We start from the raw sequence: 8,473 nt of genomic DNA on the forward strand, positions 1-8,473 counted from the left end.
ATCCAATCGGCCATGATGGTTGGCCACGCCCCCTTCTCCTACTTTCTAAAACACATCATAAAACTTTTCCTGCCGGCATACAATATGTGAGTGTTTTTTGGAGAACACATTTAACAAAATATATTTGAGGGACCATAAATCACTAGAAATCTATATTACACATTCCCTTTCTTGATTTCATATATTTATCTAACTTCGTCACATTTATTACATTAAACAGTACATGTGCTATGCAGAGATAACAGACATTCTTCTTTAAACACATACTTCCTTGTTTTCTAACTCTCAGAAATAATTTATTGTTGGCGCCATTTTACGATATGTCAATTTACAGTACTTCACACTCTTAATAATGAAACGTTTACATTCCATGTGCTTTTGTTATTCTCTTTTCCCCTCGCTTCTTCTCTGGTTCTAAATCTAACTTCTGGGCAATCACTTGAATTCATTCCCTGAAGTCCATCTTCACTCCTCATTACACCCTCTTCTACTCCACCAAACACAACAAAATTAAAATATTATCAATCATATAGGCGAAACCTAGTGCATTTCCAATGCTTGTTTTATATGCAAGCACACCGGTTTGACCTGCATTTTTAAATTTCCATCATCATAACTACCAAACATCCGAACTCCATTCATTCCAATATTTTGACCAATTCAAAACAATATATCATGCAGCTCAAACTCGGTTGCATCCCAAAAGGTCAGTAAGACCTGCTCAGTATTGACCTTCCTTGCTCAAATTGAGTTATACATATGTAACATTTTATGGGTTTATTCAGTTGTTGTAGTTTTATGAGTCTACAAATATTCGTTTTTTTCTTCTTGTCTGATAATCTGGTCCTATATTGTAGTGTAGTTCCTATTATCCCAATTGGCTCTGCGCATTGGAATAATATCTTCAATAGTATAGACGTAGGACTGTGGTTAACTAGGTCTTCTACTGACGATATTAGACTTAAAGTTATGTGTGCCAGCTAGCTCAGAGTTCACTAGAAACTTTCTCGAATAGGCAAGGAGGAGTTTAACCTCCCTGGATAGACAAGAAGGGATTTAGTTTCTGACAACCATAGAACATGACAACTTTGCTCTCCCCTAATCAAGAGTATATCTCTAGAGTCGTGTGAAAACAAAAGACAACTATTTTACTCAGTCAGTACGTGCATTCTTAGTTTCACCAGTTTGTAGAGAAATAAGAGATGGGCGTGCTTCAATAAAAAGATGTTATTTATTGATCAGTCTCTTTTCTCATACAAGAGAAATGAATCGCTATTATTGCAATACTTATAGTTAAGTAAAGTGCATACAGTAAAAACAGAATTATAAAATAATACTGTAAAAGCATTTATATGGTTTCTTAGCCATATGATACTTAAAATGGATATATACATTGACTAATCGTTCTCAACTGGTGCTTCTAACTACGCCTACCCCGGTGTACCTGACCTAAGCCTAATACTTGGGAGGGAGTAAGTAAGTAGCAGTTTAAGTTAAGTTTGTTTTGCCAAGAATCTGACTCAAGAATTCTCTGTAAGGGGTTAGTCAGTTCAGTACCTGGGATTTAGAAGGCTGGAGGGTTGGTATCTCTGTCACAGGACTCGATATCCCAGTTACCCGCGAGGGCGGCTGGAAACGCCGGAGGCTGGATTTCTCGGCAGGAGAAAAGGCAGCGTCTCAGCGCGTCAAAAGGGAGGGGCAGCGTCCGTGGGCTTTTCTGCATCAGCTGGGCTCTCCGGCAAGTAGCGCTGCTCCAAGCTCGTCACCACCGTGTCTTAGCTTAGGGCAGCGTCGGTATATTTATACCTGAAAGGTGCCGTGTTTGACGTAAGGATGGACATAAGACGTCAGCAAGAATGTCATAAGGACTGGTCGTTCTTACATTCTTTGCTGGAGTTCACGAGCGAAATCAAAACAATAGCTGCGGGGGATTTCCCAGGTCTGTTGGAGGTTTGATTTGTTTTGAGAACTCGGTGTGCTTTCTAGGGGGCTGAAGGGATAGTGCTTGCTTAATGTGACAGCATGCGCTATGACCTAATCTGAAAACGGGTTTCTGTGCCGGTGTATGGACATTAGTGAATTAATAACCGGACAAGGGTCAGAAATAGGAGTATCAATATAGGTACCTAGATAAACACACTACAATATAATAGAGTAATTATCCTCTGGCATTTGAATGCCCCACATAATTGTATTTTTATTATCTGTAATTCAATGATGTCTTTGTAAGCATGATAACCAACCACAGCTCTCCACACATTCACTGCACTTGAACGGCGCTTCCTGTGTGTCCTCATTGATGATTCTGTAAAGCAGAAGCTTCACTAAAACTACTTCCTAATCCACTGCAATGCTCTGGCTTTTCCCTTGTGTGTGTTCACTGATGTCTTTGGAGCCCTGATAATAGACTTTAGCTCCTCACACATTCATTGCAATGGCATGGTTTTTCCAGAGTGTGTTTGTTGTCTTTGGGGGTATGACAATCACCTTAAGCTTTTTACACGTTCGTTCTAATTGTAAGAGCTTTCCCCGTGTGTGTGTATGCTGATGTAGTTTGAAATGTGATAACCAACTAAAGCTCTTCATACATCCATTGGAATGGAATATCTTTAGCCCTGTGTGCGTTCGCTGATGTCTTTGGAGGAATGATAAACGATTAAAGTGCTTTAAACATTTAGCACAATTGTATGGTTTTCCCTCTCTGTGTTTTGAATGATATGTTTTTTCCAGTGTGTTCACTGATGACTATATAGGTTTGCTAATTGACTATAGCTCTTTACACATTCAGTGAATTTGAATGGTTTTTTACATGTGTTAGCCAATGTTTCCTTAGAGTTGAGGATTGACTAAAACTACTTCCACATTCACTACAATTATATGGTTTTTCGGCTGTGTGCATTCGCTGATGTGTTTGCAGGTTCGATAAACATCTAAACCTACTTCCACATTCACTGCACTTGAATGGCTTTTCCCTTGTATGTATTCACTGATGTCCTTGGAGGTGCGAAACCAGACTAAAGCTCTTCACACATTCACTCGAATGGTATGGTTTTTCCCCTGTGTGGGTTCGCGGATGTCTTTGGAGGTTTGATAAACAACTAAAGCTCTTTACGCATTCATTGCAATGGTATGGTTTTTCCCCTGTGTGTGTTCGTAGATGTCTTTGGAGATGTAAAGACCTACTAAAGCTCTTCTCACATTCACTGCAATGGTATGGTTTTTCCCTTGAGTGTTTGATGAAGTCTTTGGAGAGGTGATAATAGACTAAAGCTATTAACACATTCACTGCACTTGAATGTTTGTTCTCCTTTGTGTGTTCGCTGATGATTCCTTAATGTTGAAGAATGACTAGAACTACTTCCACATTCACTACAATGATATGATTTATCACCTGTGTGTGTTTGCTGATGTCTTTGGAGGTGTGATAACTGACTAAACCTCTTCACACACATTCACTGCAATGGTACGGTTTTTCCCAGTGTGTGTTCGCTGATGTCTTTGAAGACGTGATAAACAACTAAAGCTCTTCATACATTCACTGCAATGGTATAGTTGTTCCTCAGTGTGTGTTTTCTGATGTCTTTCGAGATGTGATAACTGGCTAAAGCTCTTCACACATTCATTGCAATGGTATGGTTTTCCCCAGTATGTGTTTGATGATGTCTTTGGAGGTCTGATAATTGACTAAAGCTCATCGCAGATTCGCTGCATCCCAATGGCTTTTCCCTGCATGTGTTCGCTGATGCTCTTTTAGGAGTGCTGACTAAAGCTTTGCACACATTCAGTGCAAAAGAACAGTTTTACTCCTGTGTGCATCTGCTGATGGTGCTTTAGTAGTGATGACAAACTAAAACTCTTGCTGCATGTGTATGATTCTTCTTTCTTGATTAGTGGCTCTGGTTTGGGGATGTATTTATCCACTTCCCATGACTGTGTTTCCTGTAGGGTAAACATGATTGATAAAGCACTTGTGTTATTCTCATATTACCTGTATACGTTGGTATGTAGGACATTTGATTTCCAATTTAAAAATAAACTGCAGCGGTTACAAAATTCTTTGTGTGTGCGCCTTGAGATTGGATAACAGCATTTGACGTTTGCGGATAAAGATTATTCTTCCTCCTGGTGAATACAAATTGGGACTTTACTATATATTTTAAACAGCAGAACTTCTCTTTCCTTTATCTTTCTGTCGTTTGTATCCACTCTGTTGTGTTTTTCTCTGGATGCTGTGGTATAGTCAGGGAGAGTTTACAATACATCTAGAGCACTGAATGACGGTCTATTATCATTTTAGGAATCCGAGCACTGCGGTAATCACATCATATTGATCCCATGATCAAAGCTGGTATTGGACACTTGCTTACATAGGAAGTGGTTTATCAATGGTGTTACCTTAATTTTCTAGAGGTCATTTCTTAGTCTTGTGGTGTGAAGGTGCATTCACTGAAGTCCCCTTGACTGTTTCTTCCACGATCTGTCAGTTTATGTTCAGCTTCCTGTCTCGGACCGCACTGTTTTGCAGAATACTGTTACACAATACTTCAGACAGTTGTTATGCAGATTCAAAGTATTATCTTCATTATTATAATCATTTTGTGAATTCAAGGCGTGTTTCCTATTGAATGTAAGGAGATTCATAATTACTAAATGCAAATGTAATGTAAGGCGAATACACAATATTTATCTGTCTGCAAAAGACATCTCTTGTTTGCTATCGTTGAAACTTATCAAAGGATATTTCACCATATACAGATATTTAACTAAAAGTTCTGTTGAAAAAGTCACATTGTATTTACTTCAGAAAAGGAGGTGATTTACCACTGTTCACAGAGTAACTTTTTTTTTTTTTTTTTTAAAGACCTTTATTACACATTACACATATACACAGCGGTGTGCCTACAACCCACTGGTAGGGCCGGCCGCAATCAGTGTACTATGCAAGAACATTGACGCAAATGCATAAGTTGGAAAGGCACAGTTCATGAAGGCACTACAGAAGATCTGAATGTTATAGTGACAGTACATCGGAGGACTGCGGCTGTATCACCCTTATGTGAGCTCGGTCTCATTTTCAAGGTATCCGCAGAAACAAAGCCAAGCAACAACAAATCCCAACTACCCCCCAACCCCCCCCAGTCCTGGTCCCTGTGAGCAGTCCGAGTTCGTTAGGCACAGTGTCCAAGAGGCACTCAATCTCAAAAGCGGCAATAAGGTCATCTACAGGGAGGCATTATGTAATTGGTCTTTCCAACCGGGCACAGACAGTAGTGGGGAATTGCAAGGCAGCCAGGCCACGCCAACCTATCTCAGCGCATAGGGGACATCCAATTAATTCCATAGCTCATTCCTACTACACAGGACGATCGCCCCTCCCTTACTCAGGTACCACTCATTCAGAGACGCCGCCTCCCTCTAACAGGTCGGCACTCACACTCCTCTCGCTATCAGTGTCAGCTAGGGACAGCATATAAAGTGTAAACGGAGCCCATACATCCCGGGGTCGCGACTGCGCTGGCAGTCCCTCATAGTAAGTGTTCAGTTGGTCCCTGCAGTAAGCCATGTCAGTCAGCCACTGCTGCACATCAGGCGCTCTCCTCCCTCCCCATCCCATAGCAACTCTCCTCTTAGCCAACTGGAGCGCCAAAACCACAAATCGCCTTGCCGTCGCTGGTACACCAGAAGCTATCCCCAAAAGACAGAGGCGCACATCCAGCGCAACTGCAGTCGACGTCATGACAGACAGCTTCTCAGTCACCTCCTTCCAGAAGCCATACACCCGCGAGCATCCCCAGGCCAGGTGCACAAAATCAGCATCCTCAGCACCGCAACGGACACACTGAGCAGCAGCCCGAAGGCCAAATCGAAGCAGCTGAACCGGCGTGTAGTACCACTGATGCAGAAATTTATAATGCAAAAGGCGGAAATTGCCATTAATCACAAATCCCCCAGTCATAGTACAACATTCGGTCCATTCGTCATCACTCAACGGTTCTGGGAGGCTCCTATCCCATCTGGCCCTAGCCAGGACTGCGCCCCCTCCCTCATCTTCCTGCGCAGCCCTATATAGTTTAGACAGCAATTTAGTCCTGTCCTTAGCGGTGTAAAGCAGTTGTAAGGCCCCAAGCGTTAACGGCTCCCCCGGGTATGTCGGAAACAGATCACGTATAGCAGCTCGAAGCCTAACGTAGACAAAGGTAGCCATACAAACACTGGTTGAACGGGCTGTCATAGCCTGTAAGGATATAAACGATGCCCCAGGGAAGAGGTCCCCCATTGTTTGTAGTCCAGCTTCCCTTAGAACCTGTAATCCGCCAATCTCACCCGATACTGAAATATCAGATTGATAAAGCAGCGGCATAGCCGGCGCATATAACGGCAACCTGTCAGCCCGTCTACCTAGGTCCTCCCAGGCGGTCGCCGTGATTCGCACCGTGTCAATCTCCCCCTTCTCAAACACCGAATGGTCGTTGACGATCATGGCCCTCAGGGGACGTGGCAGTACAGCACTGGCCTCAAGCGCAACATGCGGGGTGTATGGTGGAGCGTTCATCCAGTAGATCGCAAAATGCGCTTGCGCGCAGAGATAATATAGCTTTATGTCTGGTATGGCGAACCCCCCCAGTTCATATGGTTTGGTCAATACCTCCCATGTTACCCGCGGCTTCTTACCAGCCCAGGTGAGAGATATCAAAAGGGACCGCATCCTGGCAAAGAAATGCGACTTCAGCGGGACAGGAATGTTGACAAAAAGATAAAGACATTTCGGCAGCACCACCATTTTAATCAGGGACACTCGATCCGCCAGGGACAGTGGAAGACGAGTCCAGCGCGCCACCTGATCCTCCAACTTAGAGATGGCAACGCCATAATTAGCCCTTATAACTTCTTGACAGTCCCTATGCACCCAGATGCCTAGATATCGAACCGATTCTGTTGCCCATTCCAGCGGAAATTCCAAGGGGATTTGGTGAGTTGCGTCCGTGAGGGGCAATACCACAGATTTGTCCCAGTTGATGGTCAGTCCGGAGTGGCGACCAAACTTAATGAATTCACGGAGTATGCTTTCCAGATGGAGCGCCGGGTCCCTGATGTAGAGGACCATGTCGTCGGCATACATTGATACGGCCAAAGACCTAAGTGGGAACTTTAGCGCCGCCTCCGCATACCTCTGCCGTAAGATACAGGCCAGAGGTTCCATCATGATAGCAAAAAGCAAGGGTGAGAGAGGGCAACCCTGCCTCGTCCCCCTCTGAATCGGAAACGGGGAGGAAACATGACCGTTGACCCTAACTCTCGCTGTGGGCGCAGTATATAAAAGGGCAATCAACGATATAAAAAAGAAAGGCACCCCCATCCGGCGTAGGATAGCCAGCATGTACCTCCATGCCACCGAATCGAAAGCCTTGGCGGCGTCAAGCATGACTGCCACCGCGGCCAGCTCCGGTTTAAGCAGGTGTAGCACAGCAAATAGAGCTCTCAGATTGTGAGTAGTAGACCTGAGGGGAACGAACCCCGACTGATCCGGCAGCACCATGACTGGCAGAAGTAAACGCAATCTTGTGGCTAAAACTTTGGCGATTATCTTAACATCGGTGTTCATGAGCGAAAGGGGCCGATACGAATCACACTTGGTCGGGGGCTTCCCTGGTTTAGGCAATGCTACCAACAACGCCTCTCTCATTGTCGCCGGAAGCCGGCCGCATTCAAACGCCTCCTCCAAGACCAACGCCAATTGCGGGATCAGCAAATCTGCATATGCCTTATAGAATTCGGAGGGAAGGCCATCCGTGCCAGCCACCTTCCCATTTGGGAGAGCAGCAATTGCGTCCCTAAATTCGGCCGCAGTGACAGGATGCATAAGGAATTCCTGCTGGCCCCTGGACAACCATACCAAGGCGATGTCCTCTAAATACCGATCCACGTCCTCCTCATCCGCCGTGTCCCTTTGCTCATAGAGCTGCGCATAATGTTTCGCAAAGCAGGCGAGAATACCGTCCGTGCTAGTCACAACGTCCCCCTGATCTTCAATCTCCTGCACCGTGCAGTGGCGTGCCCAGGGGTCCCTGACCCGATCCGCTAGCCCCTTTCCCGGCCTACCCCCTTCACCGTAATACCTAGCTGTAGCATGTTTGGACAGGAATTTCACCTCTTGCTCCGCCAAGTCGTTATATTCAGTGACTTTGGATCTAATGTCAGCCAGCAATGTGACCTCCGCACACACCTCCAGTCTCCTCTCCAAAACCAGCAACTCTCTCTCCAACCTGGCCATGGAATCCCGGATAGACGTGAGCACCCCTGATCTCAGACCAATACACGCCCCCCTCACCGTTACCTTAAAGGCCTCCCACACTGTACTCATCGTGTCAACAGACCCCACATTGTGCTCGAAAAACTCCTCAATTATCTGCCTCAGCCTCTCACTCAACACCTGATCAGTCAGCACGCCAGGGGAAAGACGCCAAGTGAAAGG

At 44.8% G+C, this 8,473-nt stretch overlaps 1 pseudogene; it reads right to left on the minus strand.

Annotated features, from left to right (window-relative positions):
* Window positions 1–2,548: 2,548 nt before the first annotated feature.
* LOC144753958 (uncharacterized) lies at window positions 2,549–3,954 on the minus strand (annotated as a pseudogene).
* Window positions 3,955–8,473: the final 4,519 nt, after the last annotated feature.

Source organism: Lissotriton helveticus, chromosome 5_1 (genome assembly GCF_964261635.1).
Source record: "Lissotriton helveticus chromosome 5_1, aLisHel1.1, whole genome shotgun sequence".
Lineage (NCBI taxonomy): Eukaryota > Metazoa > Chordata > Amphibia > Caudata > Salamandridae > Lissotriton > Lissotriton helveticus.